This window comes from Vidua macroura, chromosome 1, assembly GCF_024509145.1.
Source record: "Vidua macroura isolate BioBank_ID:100142 chromosome 1, ASM2450914v1, whole genome shotgun sequence".
NCBI classification, from domain to species: domain Eukaryota; kingdom Metazoa; phylum Chordata; class Aves; order Passeriformes; family Viduidae; genus Vidua; species Vidua macroura.
Window position 1 is genome coordinate 116,953,967 of NC_071571.1, and position 23,517 is coordinate 116,977,483.

Genomic DNA, 23,517 nt, shown 5'->3' on the forward strand with positions numbered 1-23,517 from the left:
TTATTTGAAGTAAAATAGTTCAGAATTTTTTACCCAGTCATACATAAGGTTCCTATAACTGCTGAGAGGGTATTCTAAAATGATTGCAAGTTGAAAATGTGTTGCAGTATAATATTTATGATGTTCAACTTGCTTCGACGATCAGAAAGAAGATCAAGAAGTGATTTGATTATGATGTGCAAGTATCTACATGAGGAAGAATAACTGATACTAAAGGCTCTTAAATCTGGGACAGAAAAGACCCAACATAATAAAAGCCAGTTGGTAGTTCTTAAATATATGCAAATTCAGGGAAAAAAAAAAACCCATTTCACTCTATTTTAATAGGAAAAATAGCTAAATATTGGAAGAAACTATCAAGGAATATTTTAAGTACTTCCAATTCTGAAGCCTTTATAAATCAAAACTAGGTGTCTTTCTGAGAGGAATGTTTTCACACAAACACAAGCTTTTGAGTTCACTTTGGTGTAAGTATGAAATTTGATTGCCCATGTTACGTATGAGGTCAAGCTACTGGTACAATTGACTGTCTGGCCTTAAACTCTGTGTATCCATGAATAATTTAACAATACATCTTTGCTTGTTTTGTAAATTCACCAACAATTTGTGACATAATGATTTCCTCTCAAAAATGCTTGTTGATTTGTTATATCTGCAACTGTTTTGCCATGCTTCTTTTTCTTCTAATATGATAAAAAATTTGTTTATGTTGCCTGCTTGAATTTGTATGCAGACAAAAAGTTAGGTCTAGTAAGACAAATAATTTCTTTAAAATAATACTGATAAAATTACTTCAGGCCATGTATTCCTTCATTTACTATGCTCTTGTTTACTGCAACTTTCTCAGGGCTACATCTTATTACTATTATCCAATCAAACCTGATAAATATTGCACTAACTTATCTGATCTAGACATTACTCAGTTCCATTTCACTTCTGTTGTTTGTTTCTTGTTTTTTTTTAGTTCTTTCTTTATCATGTCACCATAATGGATATACAAAAAGCCTTGGAAGCATAGTTCTCCTTGTGTCCTCAGTGCTGCTCCCCGTGGTAGATTACCACTATAACTAGGTTGCCCGTGGTGTAGCTGTCCCTTGCTTTGTACTTTGTACAATTAGTTATGCTACACAAAGTACATGCAGACAGTACTGTCTTTATAATACCCAATAATCCTGATTTTATATATAAATAAATAATGTTTTATACCTTTGACTAGACCTTAGGCATTGGATTTCCAAAGATGGACTGTCTGAATATCAAATTTAAGTTAAATTCTCTGCTTTGCTTTCAAACAAACAAAGTTTGCTTAAAACAAACTTGTCAAAATTTGAATCTTACTAACAACAGACTATTAAAGTCCCTTGCTCTTGCTAAAACACGGTCTCTAAAATCCATCTGTAAAACACGCTGTTAGAGAATAATACAAGAGAGAGATTAAGTAACTTTCACAAATGTCACATTGTCACTTTCACATTAGTCACATTGCAAAAGGCACTACTGGGAATATATGGATACCATTAATGAAAATCAATATAAGAGACATGCACTGTCCAGACCTAAAGATGTCTGAAACTTTACCATGCAGATTGAGGGTCTATCTTAAAAGAATCCAAAAGCACAGAAGCTTCACAGCTTAAAAGAGCACTGCATTCTTTAAAATTATTAAGTTTTTTCCTTTGTCATTAAAAGTATTGTTTTATTATATGCTGTATACTCTACTACATTGTCTACTTAGTCTTCTCCAGAGCAATACTTACTCAGTAATGGTAACTGAAAATGTGAATTGTAAATTTGGTTCCTTTCTGTTTTGTACAACTACTGTTATCATTGTCTTCAGGGTAAGACAAGAAAAATGTATATTGAAAGCCTTGCATTGTACTTTTTTCTTTTAGAAAACAGTCACCTTTTATAGACCAGATTTGATGAAACCTCGAATACTGAGAGAACAGATTTAACTGTTCATTTTGTTTTAAAGATAGGGCATGAATTCTCTCTAAGAGAGCAGGCCAGGCAGTTCTTGACTACAAAATCCAGGAAGGGTGGAGTGATTACCGTCTAAAAATGGCAAGTCTAGAATGACTCGCTTGTATTATTTCCTTTTTTGTTACAGCTTCTGTCATGAGAACAGAATCATGTTGTAGCAGTTGATATTCTCCTTGCAGATGCTGTCACAAGAGAAAAACGTGAAAGTATGAATAGCTACCCATGCCCATGAAGACATCCGAATGCCAGTCTTCTTTAACCTTTTACAGACTTAGCATTGTGACTGATGAGGCATTCTAGTAGGCATTGCTCCTCCTTCCCCAAAGTTGTTGGGTCTGTACAGGGGAATCAAAGAATGACAGATAATCAAATGGCAAAGCACAGTAAAGGGCAAAGGTAGTGAAATTTATTCCAGTCTTTTGTTGCAAGTATGGGACTTTTCACATTTCCAGCCTACGGAGGCAAAGGTTGCAGAGCTAAAAACATATCAGGGCATGAAGATATTGGATCAATTATGATTATAATGACAATAGTGAAAATTATCATGAGCCCCAGGCACGTCTTTAAATTGTCTGCCTTTAATAAAGTTCAGTGATGCTTCCTTCATGCTATATTTCAGGGTAGAACCTGTCCAGTAAAGCTGTTGAAATATTATTTCTACATATTCATATTTTTTTTCTCTTTGTTATATCACCAGCTTCATGAATGCCTTGTTCTCTGTGCTCTCATATATTTATGCCTTTGTAAAATTTTTGAAAATCTTTTCCACACATCATTGACACTGGTCCAGAATTAACAGTTTTGTACTCTTTTCCTCCCAGCTTACTTGTTTTATTCAAATCCTGCCTGTTGAATTCAATTCAAGGTGATTGGGTAGCTTGGCCATTGTCTTGGTTGGGTTTTTTTTTGGCTTTATAATCCATGACTTTACATACTTAATTTCAAAATTCTAGAATATACTCCGAATAGAAAGTTGTGCACGAGCAATGACTTCCAGTTGCTTAGTGTGTATTGCTGTAGGAATTGTAAGGATTTGTAGCACTGCAGAATATCATACTAGAAATCATGAGTAATTACAAGAAGCATTACCTGGGCACTGCTACTTCCAAATATATTTTTTACTCATAAGAAGTGCACAGTTCAGGCTCTTGGGAAGCTCCAGCTAGATCAGATATCAAAGACCACTCTGTCAAACGGAATGTGTTAGAAATTATAAAATGTATCCATATATGAAATTTGATTTACACATTACAGAAGTATAGAAACAATTATTTACTTTACCTCTTGTCCCTTTAAAGAGATGGAAGTGTCTGGAGGTTCTTTCAGACAGGAGTAACTTAAGAATTTGCCTTTTCTTTTTCTGTCCTAGTGGGGGGTAGCAGTCAAGGAAAGCCTCATTGCATGAATTCTCAGGGAAGAAAACCCTATGCCTTCTTGGAAAATAAAAGTAAGTTTCTGGTAAAAAAAAGCTAAAAACACTCTTTAAAGACAATAAAATTATATTTTTTAGCAACTCAGCCACTAATTACTAAGCTCTTATGCTGTAAATACTTATGACTGCTCATTACTGCAAGCTTGTAAGTAAACCTGAGTTCAGATTCTAAGAGGACAAAGTTATACATGTGATGCATATACTAGGTGACCTTTAAAGGTCCCTTCCATCCCAAATCACTCTGTGATTCTACATGAATAAGCATTTTAAACATAAAAAGTGTAATTCCAAAAATATGTGAAAGATCAAACATTTGTTTTCTGGAATTAAACACAATTTTTTTCCAAACAGTGTCAAGACAATAATACAAAAACAAATCTTAAATTTAAAGCCTTAAAAGTGCACTGTATGGTGGCATACACACATGATGCAGTATTTCTACAATTTTTATAAGGTTAGTTGATTAGTATACCTATCAAATATTGTCCAGTTAGACAAGCAGGTTAGGTAATTTTGCCCCCTGTACTGCCCCATTGGAATTGGTCCAGAGGCTTTGGTGATTTGTCCCATTTATTTTTGTGTCTTCTCAGATTCTGGCTGGAAAACAAAATGTCCCTGTAGTAGGTTCTCTTCTTGAAAACAAAACTAAGCAACATCTCAGGAATATGTCAGAAGGTTAGCACATTGCTCTAAAATGTAGGAAAAAAGGGTAGGAAAAATACTAGAAGCTACAGCTATGTATTGGCAGTCTACAAAGCTACAAATATATAAATATATATATAAAAACTAAAAATCTTTGATCATCATATTCACTGTTCCTGTTCTTTATAATTGTATTTATTCTTCAACTGAGATTTTTTTTTTTTTTTTTTTTGCCACATAAATCTCTAGAAATGAGAAAGATTGACATTTTATAAAATACTGCAAGTATACAAAATTTCCTAAAAAAGAGAACAGTAGCACAGGTTAGGTTCAGGCCACACTGCAAAATGGGCAAGAGGACCACAACATGACTGGGAAAAAGTCTGCAATAAATATGATGTACCAAATCAAAACATCCTTCCAAAAAGTAAAACACTGAACAAATTGTACTTGGAGGACATTTTTTCTTTAGTAAAGAGGTTATATGTTTGTTTTCCCTGTCTAATTTAATGTAAATATATCACAAATGACCTTTCTTTCCTTTTCCCCTCACCCCCGAAATGCTTTCTCTGAAATATAATATCAAAACATCTGGTTTATACTATAGTCTTTTTTATGTTGACTTTCTGCTCTAGGGAGATATTTGTTATGTAATACAACCTTAATGTAGTAACCAATTCTTTTCATATTAGCACAACAACATAATACCATTGGTGACATTCAGTAGATTTGCCTTCGTAGTGATGGGAGTCAGATAAAGAAATAAAAAACTCAAAATACAATTGTAAATTTATTAATTTACATACTGTCCATTTATTTTTGCAATTACATTGAAACAACTAAGTATAATCTTCTCTCATAAAAAGTCTCCTCAGATGGTCAACATGTCAATCTAGATATTTAGAATACCATTCTCTTTTCTGCATGCCACTGGAAAAACATTAGCTAAATATTTTTCAATTCTTGAAATGTGATTTTCTAGGAAGATATCAGAATAAATATGCACAAGAGTTAAATACTAATATTTAAAGGTGCTGTCTATTGTGATTTTGAATATCTCCCCTCAATACTGTTCAGTCTTAATCCCTGAAACCAAATGTTTATTGCTTCTAACTTAAAAAAAAAAAAAAAATCTGTTATATTTGAGATTGTGGATTTTCCTTTAAAGACACTCAATTGCCTCAGCTTTACAAATCTGCAAAAAGTGACTCAGAGGCAGAGAGGAATACAATGGCTGACACCTTATAACTGTCTTGGGAGCTCACCCTTGACACTGGGTTTCCTGTCCACAAGGCTGAGTATTATCATCAGTCTCAATGAGTGCCAGGAACTTGTATTAGATCTTACTTTTTCTATTATGAATATACAGCAGTAAGTACACAATGAAAACAAAGCAAGAAGAATAAGAACCTTACCAAACCAGAATATCACACTGAATGCCTTTCTTTGGCATGGCAAGGGACCAAAAGGGAGAGTGACACTCACAGACAGTACTGCCCTGGAATACATCTCCTGCAAAGTTATAAATCACTATAATCACAGAATATTCTGAGTTGGAGGGGACTCACAAGGATCATTGAATCCAAGTCTGAAGTGAATGGCCCATACAGGGATCGAAGCCATAACTTTGGTGCTATTAGCACCATGCTCTGACCAGCTGAGCTTATCTCAGGGCCATAATATTAAAACACACATGGAAGAAAGTGATTTCACTGAGTTTTTTATTGCAACCATCATTTGGTCAACCGCTGCCTTAGGTGGTACAACTGAAATAAGCTGATAGACTTTACTGGGCATTGTTCTTATTTCAAGAGAGGCATTATTTTCCTGAAAAAATATTCCAATGTCTTCTGCTTTTAGCAGCCGGAAATGACAAACATTTTGTAATAACAGATTTTGCACAAAATCTATCATGTTTTTACAAACCATCTAGATAGTTTATACATTATATAGCATGGTAGCAGTCACAAACATACCCTGCACTGTCTTCAGGAGAATTATAAGCATTGATAAATATTTATCTGCTACTACTTACTTTGAAGAAAACATTATAGAAAATGTCTTGCACAAACTTCTTTTCTTTCTTTGGCCTAACAAAATGAAATGCAAGCTGTGCATCTTTTATGTTATTAATATTTTTGGTCCTTCCTTCCTTCCTTCCTTCCTTCCTTCCGAACTTCCGAACTTCCGAACTTCCTTCCTTCCGAACTTCCTTCCTTCCTTCCGAACTTCCTTCCGAACTTCCTTCCGAACTTCCTTCCGAACTTCCTTCCTTCCGAACTTCCTTCCTTCCGAACTTCCAAACTTCCGAACTTCCGAACTTCCTTCCAAACTTCCTTCCGAACTTCCTTCCTTCCTAACTTCTTTCCGAACTTCCTTCCAAACTTCCTTCCTTCCTTCCGAACTTCCTTCCAAACTTCCTTCCGAACTTCCTTCCTTCCGAACTTCCTTCCTTCCTTCCTTCCGAACTTCCTTCCTTCCTAACTTCCTTCCGAACTTCCTTCCGAACTTCCTTCCTTCCTTCCGAACTTCCTTCCAAACTTCCTTCCAAACTTCCTTCCAAACTTCCTTCCTTCCGAACTTCCTCCCTCCCTCCCGAACTGCCGAACTGCTGAACTTCTGAACTTCCTTCTGAACTTCCAAACTTCCTTTTCTTGATTTTTAAATCTTTAATGCAATTATCATGTTTTATACTTATGGTACGAAAAAGGTAACAAAACAACATGTATCCCTTTACTAGAAATTTGTTTCTCTACCAAGTTCTGCTATGAAGCCTGTAAAGTTATTTAAACCCATAAGCTGTTCCCATTTTTTTTTAAGAAAATGTTGAAGTGACTTCTAGTAATCAGCATATTATGAAGAATTTGATATTTCCATCTTTTCTTATTCAACCAGAGCAGAATACATTTTTTGGACATTAGGACTGCCAGGGTCCTGGTCTCATCATGTGACCTGTTAGTGTGACCCAGTGACCTCATCTACAGCCTTTTAAACCTTGAAAATTCTCTGCCTTTGAGTTCCAAGGACTCCTAGTAAATGTGTTGAAGTCTGAGAGTCAAACTCTATATTTTTTCCTAACAGGTAGGAGAATTACCATGTTTAGTTCTGCTCATTCAGGGATTGAGAAAGTAACAGCAATATACAAGTAACTTGTAGATAGTATCAAGAAAGAAGGTGGAGAAGAAATTTCACTAATATTTTGAAATAAAGTAGTAGTACCTTGAAGAAGATATTTAGAACAGAAAAATAAGATTATTTGTAAGTTCCTTCTTGTGGAATAAAAGTATTTTTAAAATTCAATCAAGAATCAAGAGAATGCATATTTGCCATGTTGAATTATTTTATTTCAGTAGGGTCAGAGAATTACAATGAAGTGAGAAAACTTAAATTATCTAGTTCAGCAGTTTCCCATTGACATTTTTCCCTTCCAGTACTTTGATTTCAATGAAAGTACATTTTCATAGAAAAGGTACTGTTCCTCTCACCTTACTTTGTTCTAAAATAGCCCAGATTTGTACCCTTCCAGGTCATGCTGTGTAGTCTTTTTTCCCTTGGGTGCTTGAAAATGAGTTGAAACTGAAAGGATAAGAAGTTATTGGAAAAAGAAAGAATTTGATGTATTAAATTGCCTATGTTATCAGCAGTGGTGGTTATATTGAAATTGCATTTCTATAATTAAGGCTTTATTTGTAATACATTTTTAACTGAAATGTAATGTGCACAGTCATAGGAATTATGAATCCTTTCCAGTATAAATGTATAACTATTTCCAAATGTATAACTATAATGTCTAAAATAACAGATAACACTTGTTTGTTGGAGTCACATACCGTCTTCTAGATCTTTTGCACCATTTCAAAAAACAGGGGTCAGGTGCTGAATTTCTGCAGCTTGTGGATAAGTGGCCTAACACTTGGGCTGGCAGAGATGCAATTATTTTACCATGGTCCAAAATTGCCCATGATTTTCTCTAACTCATTAAGCCAGCTTGTCGTTAGTTGTCAGGAAGGGTCGGGGGTACTTTGTAGTGGTGACAATGCCAGCCCAGATGCAAAACCAGAGCTTGCTCTTGCTCTCACCAGTAGTAGCGTGTGTTTCAAAGGTACAGGCCACATGGAGAGTATTCTTCACTAGGAAATTGTTTTATAGACCCAAGTATGATGAAATGAAAGCAGAAAAGCCATGCCTGTGGCGGCAGCGCACTTCGCACGTTAGGAGCTGTTGTTGTGCCTGTGGAGTCCCAGCTGCTGCTGAGCCAGAGCACCTCTCTGCCTTCTGATCTCGTGGCCTGTGGCTCACAAACCACACAGAAGCCTCATGATCTTTACATGACAAGGCAGAAGTGTGAAACAGTCGATATTTCTGTCAAAATGTGCTCTGTTAAACATGTGGACTGGGCTTGAAAAAATCATAAAAGCTGTGAGTAATACCTGTTAGGTAGTACCAGAATTTGAAGCTTTGCTAGAGCTTTCCAGCAGCTAAGAGCATCATTACTAATAAATCACTGGAAGTACTTAAAGAGAAAATCAAAAAGATGAAAGCTCATTACAGAAAATGAACAGCCATTTTCCACTGTTTCTGCAGCAGAACCTTGTTATCTATTTACATACTATTTCTAATATTAATATCACTGTGGTAAGATAAATCACTCCCCACACTTTTACATTTTTAATTACATTTTACTGCACTTTTTCTTTTGTTTACAGTTAGCCCATAAAATATTTATTTTATCTTATATATAGGATGAGGTTTCTGTATTTTAATCAGATTTTCCACATAATCTTCCCCCCTACCTTCCTTTACTGTCTTTTTTATGACCCTAAACACCACAGGATGTTTTTTTGTAGAAAATCTCATTATTTTTTAATGCATGGCTATTTATTAATGTATTGTGTATATAACACACTATGCATTTCTTTGCATTGATGAATACATTTACATCCACTTGAGAATAAGAATTCCCTTAAGGGCCAATCTCACAGTTCTCTGACTATGCTGCCAAAATATTGTGTGTCTGATGTTTTTCTGTTTTTTTGTGGTTTTATTATAGTTTTTTTAAGAGGCACAATGGGGTCTGTTCTGATTTGATGAGAAGATCTTTCTACCAGTAGACAACGATCATTATTCATTTTCTGAATGTTGACCTGCATGTGCTGTGGCAGAGATTACCAAAAAAGGCAGTCATATCTCAGCTGTGTTCTAATAAAAATGCTCTGACCTGCTCTTTCTTACTGTGAAAGGGGTAAACTGCTCCCACATCACTGTGATGCCAGCACTTGTTTTGCAGTGGCAAGTAAGCATAGTTTTTTGCTAACAGCTAACAAAATATTAAAGAAAATATTTGTCTGAAGTCACACTTTAATAGCATAAGGCCTTAAAAAAATCCTACCAAAACCAGCATGAAATCCTATGATTTCATCATATGGAACCGGGTGGAAGACATCCATTTGTGGGAATTCAGTAATTTTCTGCTTTTAAGATAACATGCATTGGGTACAGTTACTGATGGGCTTTCTTGCACCTCAGTGACTTCAATCATAATTGGGAAAATTAATCTTGATTTTTTTTATCTTTGTATTTGGACTTATTTTTTTCATACGTTTCGTTCTTCATCTTTGCTAAAAAATGAGCTAACTGCAATTTTTATTGCACTTAACTGTGCCAAAATATTATTTTAAAATAATATTTAAATTTTATTTTAAAATATTTACTAATATTTACTAATATTACTAATATTACTAATATTACTAATATTACTAATATATTTACTAAACTCTGCAGACAAATCCTACTTCTTTTAATTTTCAGAAAGTAGTTTGCTGTGAATATTTAATAGCTGAAATATATTAAGTCAGCTCTCTTAACAGTTATCTGCAAGAACTTTTCACCTCAAGAGAGTCAAGCACTGACAGCCCTGCATCTCATGGAACCTTTTGAACAGTATCTAATGAATCATCAAGCTTTCAACACTCACTGCAAACTCTACAGAAAGTCATACTTAAAGCCAGTGAGCAATAGCAGGGGCCAAAAGAAAGACAGTAGTTCTGGAGGCTTTGTCTCTCTATGACTCAAACTGTCTTTTATTTTTGGGGTAAAAGTCCACAGTGTAAATGAAGAATAACATTTTCTCCACACTACATGCAGAACTCCCTTAAGCATGTGGTGGGATCATTTAGCATAGTCTGTTCTGTTGTTTTGAGGTAGCTATGAAGGGTAAGGAGAATGATTCCCCTACTGCTGCTTAAAAACCAAACCAATACACATGTGTAAATATTTTCTTTAATCATCTAATGCACTCAGATTACATCAAACTAGATTTATCCAAGACATTACTGTGTCCTGGATCTCTGTAACTGCTCTGCATGGAGCCTTTATGGTCTATTGGGTAAATAATACACATTTTTTAAAGGATGCAAATACTTACATACTTGAGAAATCCTAATGTTTCCAAAGGAGTAGTTATGTTGTGTAAATAACATGCAAACTTAAAATTGTCCTATTACAAATTTATGCATAGTGTATCATATATTTGTGTTTGTGTTTGTGGGAGAGATTAAAAAATAAGCTGATCTGTTCCTGATACATTCCTCTATTTTTCAGATGTTTTAAATTTGATTTAGCTACTAAAGACATCGTTTTTCCTTCTAGATATGTTTGTGTACTCCAGAAAACTTGATACTGTGAATAGAAAAAGCAAACAGAAAGCTAGTTTATGACCTAAACCTATACTAATTCCAATTTTGCAAACCCTTGCAGACGAAGATATATATAACACCACCTTCTCATGCAAAGGTCCAATAAAAATGAGTCCAATATTTTAATGTGGTTCTTTTATAAATTTATGCATCCTAGAAAATTTTTTGGGTGAGTAGACTTCATTTATACTACCTCATGCTGAAAAGTAACAAAAGTAGATGGAGTAGCATTTACACTTTTTTTCCCTGTTCATTTTCCTGTAAAATAGTAGGGAATTATTGTCATAACCTTAAAGGGGAAAAAACCAGACTTGTGTATGTGTGACTTTGATTCGTCCTCTGCATTTTGCAGGGCTGTCTTAGAGTCCTGTAAAATGTAAGGACACTAATAATTTAACTAAATAAGGTTGCAATGCTTCAGCACATGTGCCCCATTCCTGCTTTTATCTTAGAACATTTTCTCAATTCCTCTTCAATATTCTTCTTTCCTACTGCCAGTCCATTAGCCCTTTTTTGAGTAATTTGTTTCCTTCGTTCATAATGTGATCTCATTGTCATTTGAGGCCTATTATCCTCTCTTGAATCATCACTTCTCTAAATAAAGCTTCTCAAGTTCTTCCAGCTCTGGCAGCAGCAAGCTCTTCAGTAGCTTTTGTCCTCGAAATCAAACAGGTTTGGTGAAGATATGGGTCAAGTCAACCCAAAATCCTTTATATGAAAGTATAGGCTGTAATCACAAAAGAGGGATGGTAGCATCCCACCAGTCCAGAGTTTGTAAGACTGATTTAGCTCCCACCTTGCAGGGCTGTCTCTCTTTAAACCTGTAACAGGAGAACCAGATGATACAATACACTGGCATCACAGATCCATGAGGCTGCTCCTATTTTTTCTTTCCCTTTTTTTAAATAAAAATAATTTGGGTGGTTTACAATTTGTTAATATGGTGGGTTTTTTTCCATTTATTATCAGGATGTTTCCATTTAAGCCAGTATTTACTGTGGCTAATAACTGATTTATTAGAGCTTCTGTGGGCTAGATATTTTATCAGGATGATTAAATAACAAATAAGAAATTACACACTGGTAACACCCAGCTTTTAAATATTTGTAGAGATTATTGTTGGGTAAATAAACATTAACAACGAACACATCAATGTCTCCAAAGCATTTGGGGAAAGTTTATTTGAGATAAAAATGCGTTGTGACATAAAATATCTTCTTAGGAAGATTGCTTAGACTATGATCTGAAAATTATTTTTATATTCAGGGTACTAAGCAGCACAGACAGAAGGAAGGGACTAGGGAGGATGGACACATACGTGAGTTTTCAAAATGAATGATCTGCAACTAACATTCCTCTCCCTGTCAATAACACAGTTACTATACAGGAAATACAATTCGTGCATGTGTTTCTGTAATTAAATTTCTAATTTTTACAGATTATTTTTTAATTATATGCTTATTCTGATTTCACAATTATTCTGCATGAACATTTCCTATTGAGTTCAATCAGAGTGTGTATGATGGGTCAATAAGAATATAAGGATTATTAGTCACTATTACACATACACACAGACACATTTGCCCATGCAAATAATTGGATATATCCAAATAACTAGTGAGGTTGAAAATTATTGCCATTTGCTGAGTCTGAATGTCATGGCATTAGTGTGCATTGTTCCAAAGTATATGTGAATTTTGCCAAATGAGTAGCAAAACCTTGCTCCAAGACAAATTGAAAGGCACAAGCAGGTAACTATAAAGTACACTACAGAACAAAATAGCATCTTGTCTTCACTTGGCAGTGCCTCAAGAATGGGTAGAGTCTACAAATTTTTCAAGAAGCAGAGAAAGAGGACTTTGCATACTTTAACCAAAAATGTGGTACATACATTCATGCATGTAATAATAATGAAGTAAGAGTTCTTTGAGAAAATTCTCATGTCATAGATACCAGTTGAACAGAATAAAAACATTTCCTTAAAGATGTAACATCATCCCTTCTCCAACGTAATCTCTCAAAATTATAACAGCATTCTAACCATTATGACCATGGTAACAGCATAGCTTTTGAACTGGAAGATGGATTGGATGCAACTAAGTAGACATAGCAAAAATATTGATGTTTCCTAAGTTGTCTCATCCAAACTTCTGCCTCTTCATGTGTGTAGAGCATAGTAAGACTTGACCCTTACCATAAAAATTCACCATCTAAGCAAAGCTGATTTTAGAAAGATTTAGTAACTACAATTTATTACCTGAGATCCCATAATCCAGAGGTCCCCACTGAATTTGAGTGGGTTTCCAGCTTGGCAACCCACTAGCGTCACATGGAAACTCATGAACCCAGAATGTCTTCATAGGTCAAAGAGAGAGACAAGATAGTTTAGTGCATGGTTACTTTCAGCTATCCAGAATGCTGAGCTGAAGATTAAATAAATTACTCTGTAGATTAGCCTATTTTTCTACATTATTGACAAAAGGAATCTGAAATGTCTAGAGTTATCTATACTGTCCATGTCTATAGTTATGCCTTGATTTCATCAGCTAAATCCAGTCCTAAGTACTTTTTCTCATGGTCCAGCTGACTTATTTAGCCATTATTATTTAATCTAATTTACCCACTCTTATCCAATTTTTTCCTTTTAAAGAGCAGCTTCCTCTGATTCATCAGTGATAAAACAGGCACAGACAGGGCAGGAGGAGTTGCCATGTTATCCTTGAAGACTTGAACCTCCTAAAAATTCTTCAGTACAGTAGCAAAACAGTATTTAAGAAAATGAAGAGATTTCCTTCTGTCGTTTTCAGTGATAATAAATTATTTAGGGATTTAATCTCAAATTTTTCATGCTTTCTTTCCATCTCCCACTGGAACCACTTAGAACCTGATCCAAAGCTCTTCTAAAGTTTAAATTTCTAAAGAATTCAATGCAAAGAGAATTTCATTTTTGCATATATAATTTCCTTTAAAAATTCAGACGAATAAATAAATATTCCTACATAAGGATGAAAAGGAAAATGAGGATCAGATGACAAAATGTGCAGCAACTTTAATTCAACGAGTTTACTTTGATAACTCTGGTCTTTCAACTGATAATTAGAAAAGATTATGGACTGTTCTTTAAGTATGTTAATCCCATTTGTAGATGGATAATTAAAAAAAAAATATTTCTTGATATCAATTCTCATCTCCAAAGCCAAATTTCAACCTTCAATTTTGAAATGTGAAGGCAATTTTTATAAAACCAAGTTTTTCATATATGAAACATGAGAAAATGTCTAAATTCCTTCCACAGACCAAGAAAAAAGTAGTTTGCCTGCTTGTCCAGTAAAAGGATCATAATTTCTCTCTTAGAAAGGGAGGATTTCATCTTAGCCGCACAAGCTATGACAAAATACTGGATTATACCAAACACAAGTAAAATACTAAGCATTACTAAACAAGCAGCAAATGTGTATGACCCACTGTATAAGGCACAATGTGAAGGTACTGTGAAGTGCTTTGCGTACAAAATGAAAAAGCAAGAAGCTTTTGGTTTTCAGGCAAGTGTCCATGTGCTCATGATTCACCATTTTAGGTGGCATTATCCTTCTAAAGGTGTACCATTTTTCACCTGACTGAAAAATAGTGCCTCTTCTAGCACACCATCCATATTTCACAAAACCTGCAGTGATGTTACAAATCAACCGATTATCTCAAGGGCAGTTTGTAAATATTTTCACTTCTGGTAAACGCTCAAATCTTGAAATGGTGTGATATGCACTTGTTCTCAGATATTGCTGCTGTGGTTGGAAGTGTTTATCCTCTCATATGACAACTTTCAAGCATGCCTTAGAGATTTTTCACCAGACCCCAACCAAACTGAGGTCTGTCTAACACACTATTTGACACACACGGTATAATTACTTTTTGTGTCCCTAATTATGGGTAAGGACATAAAAATATATTGCTGCTTGAGCATAGTGACAAACTGTTGTGATCTACTGCATTTTGGCTTTATTGCATTGCTCTGTGTATTACTTAATGTTCTGAAATAGAGAATCTATCCCTACCCAAAGTTTAAAGGGAGAACCAAAAAGTGCTTTGTTATCAATGATATATGCTAAAACAACAGGTGGAGAGATATGAGGAAATTTTATTCTCATTAACTTTATGATGCGGATGATTCTCTTGACAAAATCTTTTCATTTGATGCAAAATTAAAAATGTATAACCCTGTGAAACTCACACAGGTTTTTCAGGAGAAAAAAACCCCACCAACAAACACTGAAGGGTATTTTGTGTTATGTACATTCGGTCTTGTTTGTGCACTTCTAGAAAAACAATAAAAAAAAAACCCTTTAGAAAAATTCTTTGACCCTGCTTTTTGCCAACTGAATGCTCATGGTTGATTGGAAAATCAATGAAGTGCTGTGAGAATTGTACCTCACTGTTGCAGAAAAGCCACACAAAAATCCAACTTTTCACATGAGTTGAAGATTGCCTTTGGTTCATTTACTCTCTTAAGACACATTAAAATCAAATCTATCACCCCATTTGGCCATCTGTCAATTCTCACTACACAGTAAATGAGTAGACTTTGTTCCTTGATCACCAGAAATGGAGGATGTTTTGTTGTTGTAATAAATGGTCGTAGGCCTTAGAGACAGAAATAAATCAATGCAATTTATAAAGTTGGGGTGAAAATGTTAGATCCAGTTTTCTAAACTACAGAGAATTATGTATGGATGAATTGCAATAAATAAAGCACAGCTTTAGCAGCTTACGAAAATAAATAATAAAGATGAAAGAAATTAATGTGTAGCCCTTTATTTTGAAACCTTTTAAAGCGTAAAATAAATACAAGAGTAAGTTGCACATCAAAGGTGCAACTATATATACAATTCATTTTATCTGGTCAGGCAATAAATAAGAGTTCATTTTCTTCTTATCTTAACATAAACTTAGTTTTCAAATTGCAAAATACACTGGCAACTAAAAGAACATCTCCTTCTTGCTCAATAATTGTTAATACGCACAATAATTATATTCTAGGACAAAGTATAAGTTTCACTGTAAATTTAACTTTTGAGGAGTAGTTTCTGTTGAATTTAAGTGCTTCAGGAATCAATGAGCTTTTAGTGTTAGAGGCTGATGCTCCAAGAGTCCAGGTGCTCCATTCACTAAAAGCTTGGTTTCAAGCTCCAATCAGCACAATATCTTTTGGCATACCATCATTTGCACTCTATTCTTTGTTTGTTGTCAGCAGTCTTGTAAAACTGAACTATCTTGTAGGTAATTAGCTCCAAAACAAAATGTATGAAAATACGGAGACTAAACATCTGGAGACAGCCATTAACAAAGCCATCAATTCCATATCCCAGCAGACTACATTAGTAAAATAAAGTTATTTTCAGGAGACTAAACCATCAGTTCTCAAACGATGGTCTGTAACAACAAATGGTCTTCAGTGGTTTGCAGAAGAATACCACCTTTATATTGTTCAAAATTAAAAGTATGATGGCAAACATGTATAGTTCAGAGACTGAGAATCACTGAAATAAACTATCAAAGTCACAGGTCCAAAACAAACTACTGCAATACCAGATGCAGAGCTTTTTGCTTTAATATGTGAATTTGCAGGGAAAAAAAAAAGAAGTTTAATTGTTTAGTAATACATGTAAATACTTTGAATTAATTTCTTTTTTTTTTTATCTTTTACTGTAATTGGAAATTTAGGAATTGGATGGAGCACTCAGTTTGCAAATATGGTTCTGCAACAGTACAGATTTTTGAATATTGCTAAATATATAGATGCTGATGAGTCCAGTGACTTATTATGCTAAAATTTAATTACCTTATATTGCTTATATACACTTATGTTGTAAAGTTATATCTGTGCAAGTTCTGTTTCAAGATGCTTTCTGCAGAAGTTGCAGTGGTTGAAGTGTAATATAGAAGTTTATCACTTTCAGCTTTGCAGATAATTAACATTTCTGCTCCTATCTAGTTAAGAGAATCAGTGTTCAGCAGAGACAGCCTTTCAAAGTATTTAAATCTTCTTGGAAAGATTTTGCACGTGATTCCAAGTTCCAGGTGGTCAGATTGTGGCTGTCCTGCCACCCATATGCAAGCTAGCAAGTTAAAAGCAAGCTGTGACTTAAGTGTAAGTCTATACTACACAGTTAATCCAAATTGAATGGGATTTTCAGTCCAGCCCCATTTTACGTAGACAGAGGAATGGTTATAGGTACTTAGAGTAGTTTCAAGCATGGTTTTATTTTCACATAGCTGAACTACATTCTAATCATGATTGTGACAATCCTCACAGTAAAAAAATTACTTAGGTGTTGGTAGTATCCCAAAAATTGTTTTGTGTTTTTCATGGTAGAGGAACAGCTTTGCAGAGTGAATTTATTATTAGGAATTCATGAGCATCTCTGTGTAAGAAGCTGAGAAACATGTCCCCAGACACATGAGAAAATGTAAAAAGGAGTGTGCAACAATGTAGATTGAACTCCTTTGGAGACAATGTTCCTTAGAAAAGCTGCTGATTACTTGGGCTAGGCAGGTGGTCTGTAACTAGCTTTCAATGTGAGATTTAAAAATGAAAGGCAGCACTAGCCCTTGGTAAAAACCATTTTGAAAATCTTTATACCACCCTACTGTTCAGTACATCCACATGTGATAGAAAAGGGTCCTTGTAATGAAGAAGCAGAAATGTGACATCAAAACTAAAGAACAACAGCTCAGAGATTGTTTGGAAGTGATGAACTTTACACTGTTTGCCAGCCTGCTATTGTATCACTTAAACTGTTTCTTTTATTCTTTAGAGATATCATATAAAAAAAATAGTTTGACGAACATTCTTCAAGAAATAGCTTTTGTTCAGAGTGCTCAGAGCATTTTATTGACAGTTCAGTCAAAAGGAAGACCGATAAAAGAAATAATAAAGTACTGGCTTTATTTTATCAAACTATTCTTTTCTCACTTGAGTTCAGATTTTTAACTTGCTCAGTCTTCCTATTAGTCTAGTGCAGACATGGCTACTTTTTTCTCTTGCTGCTCTGTCATCTAGACAGGGCAGAAGCTATGACCCTATCACTGAACCTACTTTTACTTTCTAGCCAAACATGGTAAAACCTTCATTCTCTAATTTTTTGGTGCACCAAGGATAGCTAGGAATGGTAAAAAGGCATTGTGCTACTAAGGACTCCCCTCCATTTTATTGTAGAACTGGGTTTTTTGTTTGTAATGAAGCTTCATTACAACACCAGAATAGCTGTAAACAAGAGTCTCTGATTGCTTCCAGCATTTCCTTAAGCTTTTATTTTGTTCCTGATTTCTTTTTCTGTTGGTTCTGCTTTCGACATAGAGTCTGAAAATCCATATTGTGACAGTAGTCCCTGGGAGAAAGCAATGAGTTGCTCATGAGAACTTACTTTTAATGGTGTTAATGTCATGAGAGAGCCAAGCATTACATTTATCAATGCCATCCCCTGATGGTAGTCCAGGAAAACAACGAAAGAAGCAGAAAATCAAAGCAGCCAGTAAAAGCAACACAGAAAGACACAGAGGAATCCTTTCTACTGAAAACTCTTGTTTAGCTGAAAATTGCAGGATGTTTTTCAAGGCAGCATTAAAAAAAAAAAAAAAAAAAAAACTTACCCTGAAAGCTTAGCAAGAGTGACCATTATGTGCAATAAGAAACTCAACTGTGGAGCCAAAACATCCAGTTTTGTATTTCATGGTAGGAAACTCCACTTGCGTCAGTACTTGTATTAACTTATTCCTATGGTTGCAGCCCCACAGATGTGAAGAATTACAATCTATTGTGAAGAGCTAGCATGGGTACAAATGGATTAAAACCATCAGAAGAAATAAATAGCTACATGGCTTGCAATAGCTGTCCTGTGTGCATTAAATAGCACTTTTGTGAAAGCAGCATGCAATTTGTGCTCGTGAGCACAAGGGCTTTTAAAATGAGACTTTAAGGACAAACTGATTATCTTGGAAGAAGACAAATATTCAGTGCAAAGTGAGGTGATGAAGTACAAGCAGAACAGGAAAGCTTTGATGGTTAATGCCAACACCATCAAACATTAAGAGATAACAGTCACTCATATATCCTTATATGCCCTGACATTCTCAGAGGTTTTCAATGACTCTCTTTCATACAGAAGAACTACTGGAAGCCATGCAGAGCTTTATAAATTCTTAGGCCTATTTTAAATTATTATTCTAAACTTATGACAATGACAGTTGCAAGAGACTATAGAGAAGGCATGCCGTAGTTTTTCCTTTTGTCAGAGTACCTGGAAACTATTCTTTGTCTGTGCTGTGAACAGACCAGAGTAAACACACACAGGACCATTGCAGCTATTATACAAGCAGGAGTCAGGATAAACATAACAGTACCTCTGCTACAATTCTGCTTGCTCAGATTACCTTGGCAATGTTTTCAAAATATAATTTTTTGCTTTCTTTTTGCATACTGGAGAGGAAAAGTGATGTTAAGGGGCCATTTTTACATCACTAACATATTCCACAGGAAATATGTGGATCCCAGCTGAATACTAAAACATCATTAGATTTACTTTTCTCTTCTATGTGTTATGGATATGCTATTTCAGACTTATATTTCTGTGCCACTTCCTCAGTTGGTGTCAAAATCTCTACAAATTAGCTATGGTGATGCATGCATTCAACACAGAAAATCCTTGGTTATATATTGGGTTCAATATTACAGTGGTAGATTTCTCAAGTGAAATTTGTTTGTAAAAGGATTGCTTTAACTTTGGCAGAAAATTTCCTTCAGGTGATTAAGGCTAAGGCTAATCATCAAGTTATTAACAGGATAAGAGACAGCTTTACGGGGATTATTTGTAATAATCATCGGTATTTTTCAACATAAGTTATTGTATGATCCTAATTGTGTCACAGAACAACATGGCATAGAGTTGGGTCATTGGTGTGCAATTTCCCATAATACTCTAATAAAAAAAAAGCTATGTTGGCAGGGTACTTCTTCAGTAAACCACAGATGGGCTTCATCCAGAACCCAGGCATTGAAATCTGCACTAAATGCTGAGTTATTCTTCCCAGGGGAATCTGGTAAATTGCTACTATATCAGTTTGATTTCTTTTTTAAAAGAAACCTACAATTATTAAAAACCTACAATATTAAATATTAGCTATGATATGGTAATAGAATTAACTAAGATTGTTTAATTTGAAAATCACCAAGACATGATGTGTTAAACCAACATAGTGAAAACAAGAATTGTCTATTATAAATTCTCACATTAAAAGCATAGCCAAATGATGGAGATGCAAAGTAAAAAAATAATTGTAGTGGCTACTGAAAAGACGTTTGGTATTTCAGTATTATGTCATTACATATAATAAATTGTTGAGCACTATGAGAGAACGGTACAGAAACAGTTGTCATAAAATTGTTATTTTCCACTTGACACAACCACTTGGTTACATATTGACCATTTAATGCAACATGGCTTTCCAGAAGAAACACTTTTTCCTCATCTAGCCAAAAGTTTGGGTTAGCTGCCGGGAGTACCAGGTGGCTGAAGTGATAAACAAAAAGAAGTGAAATGTTCACAGTACTTCTTTCTGGGTTTATGAAGTCATTCTATATCTTTATGCCTTAGCTTTCCTCCATGTGTAATGGAGTAATATAATCACATCTGCCCTTTTCCAAGCATATTAAACCAATTCGTATATTTTTGAGCACTGGTGCCCAGCCTTTCACAGACTAAAATCCTCTGAGAATTTCCTTTCAAGCAGCAAATACAAAATATGCTCTTCTTACTGGCCAAATGGCTAAGCAGCGTGGTGATTTGATTCTTTGCAGCTATTAGTACTGATACAGGAAGAGGAGAATGGAGTTTTTGAAAAAATGTCATTGAGCTCCAGGCCTCGCAAATCTGTGCTGAGCATCAGAATTGTGCACCAAGCATGGAACTCAACACAACTAGAAATCATATAATCATAGAATATCTTGAGTTGGAAGGCACACATAAATCATGTCACAGGCATGATGTGAACATAGCACAGACTGTGTCTAATTGTCTACACAACAACTTTTAACTGAACATGTGAGCTGCAGTAGTTTGTCTCACTCATGGTGTAACTTGAGAATATATCATGTTATTAGTACTTGTGTAGAGGTTAATGTTATTTTTCAGTCTTACCAGATCTGGACTAACAAACATACATATATATATATATATATATATATATATATATATATATATAAAATTAGGTATTTTGCATTTAAAAAGACTTTTTTTTACTGGAAATGAATAATGGACAAAATCTGGCTTTTTGAGCATCTAATTTTAGAAATTTTATTAATTTTTCCAGGTTTCTGGTCACTAAAAGCAGGTGAGGAAAAAGGTTCTTCTAACTACTGCAACATAAATTTTAACTAACTATAGGATTGATAGCTAACATTGGTCTTTCACAGGTCTGTTGGAAAGAAGAGTCTTGAATTCTGAAGGAAATATTAATTTTTATTTAATTTTTTCATCCATTTTCCTGTAACTTTAATTGGATTTTGAGTGTGTCCTCCTAACTTACTTTTATTATTACATCTGACATTCAACCTTTTTGTAAGACTACAGGGAAGATCTTTGCCTAGAATTTCGACAATGGCTCAATTACAGGCACATGTAAATGACAGAGGACACATGAACTCACCCTTGTGTGTTAGGTAGCCTTATTTAAAAAAGATTATAGGCAGCCAAAATCCCAACAATTAAATAAACAAAAGTATTGTTCTTCTGAGCTGGTTATCACAATGTTACTGTGTATGTAGGAACTGTATATGTCATATTTAGAAACTGCTACAGGAGTGAACAAGTTGATATGGTTTTATTTCTCAAAATTAAAACAAACATAGGACTCTGTGTCAATTTTAATTTTTTTTCATCTTTTTATATTATTGAGTGTATTGATAACCCTAAAAAATGTAAATGTGCTGAAAAAATAATTTGCAGGGCTGTCAGGATAAAAATAATTATCAGTTTTGGAATGTGGAAATATTTTCAGTTGATTCAGACTTAATGCAGCTGCCAGGGCACTACATAGCAGCTGTGTGACAAAAACTGCCTTCCCCTGCTCTGTGGCCTGAGCTGTACCTCCAATAAGGACACCATCAGTAAAAGCTGATGAGAGACAGCAATAACCCTTGAGGGACAGAGTCTTCCCTGAGGAGTCAGGAGGGTAAGATACAAGTCACAATTTCCCTGTAAGAAAATACTTTCATTTCGTTTCACTTTGGGCAAAATAGATCTTTTATTGTGGCAAATATTTTTGTTGTGGAAATTTCAATTTCCACAGAACACTTTGAGAGAGGATTTCCATCCAGCTTCACCAGGATGAAAGTTTTCACCTGGTGAACCAGTATGCGTAAGGACAACAGTCTGTGTGAGTGGGAACCACTGTAATAGCCCAACCATTCTTAGAATCACAGAATCATTAAGATAGAAAAGACTTCCAAGATTGTGAAATCCAACTGTTAACCCAGCACCACCATGTTCACCACTGCATCATGTCCCCAAGGGCCACATCCACACACTTTTTGACCACTTCCAGGGATGGTGATTCCACGAAGGGACATCCAAGCTGCAAATGGGACCCCAAGAAGGCAGTGCTGGTGTGTCAGCCAGCTGGTGCTCACCTCTATGCAGTGAGAGATAGACATAAGAATCTTCATTTCCAAGGTGAGATAAGATGATGAGAAAAGGCAGAGCTAGTTGTTCTCTCAACAGGTCTGGAAAAAACCCACTATAGAAGCAGCAGAAGGGGATAGTAGAGTTCCTGCTGGTGACACCATGGGGCCATTACAACTTTTCAGGCAGGCAGTGCTAAGGAAGTGGCAGCCTTCTTCCCTCTCTCACATTAGTGAGACTGAAGTAGCAGCTTTCATGCCTCCCTCTGTGACTTGGCAAGCTGGCATTACAGCTGATGAAAAATGAACCAGGTCCTGGGGATGTGATGAGAATTGTCTGTGCTGTACACTTGTTAGTGTTTGTGCTTTGCTGCTTGGATACTTTTATTGATGAAGTGAAGTACTGCATGCTATTAAATTATCATTTCATGCTACTTATGATAATAGGCAGAAGAGCATGGCAGATTATTATTACTTTCATTTGTAACTGATTAATGTGTATTGTTGATAGCATGCATTCCTTCCTTAAGGAGGGTGGAGAGGTGTGAGATTTCAATTTGAAAGATTTTGTTATGTTCCTTTATAGAGTTAGATTCTGTAAAAAGAAAAAGGAGGAAAGCAGAGAAAAGAGAACAGAGTGAAAGGACAGGGATAGCTGTGTTAAACAAGCTGAGATGATGTTGTAATAATAACTGTTCTATGTCTCTGTGCATATGGTGCTGAGCAGAATGCATTGATTCCCCTTAACAGTTATGTCTTTATGTGTGCAGTCCCCCTACAGTTAATAATCTATTGTACCTGTTCTTCAAGACACCTTGCTATTGAATGAATTACTAAATAGCACAATGTGTAGCCATTTAATGAGGCTGAGTAATTCTATTATCTCTTCATTCTATTTATTCACCAGCTGCATATTTTCCACCTCCACCACAGATAAAGTTAACAAAATTAATTCTGCCATCAGTTTGATAATCCTGTCATCTGTGTGTGTGTGTGTGACATGCATGTGCTGGAGATCCACCATCCTGTGGTTTGTCTATGTCCTACTGTACTTGAGGTAATCAGAAGACAAAATAATTACTATAGGAGTACTA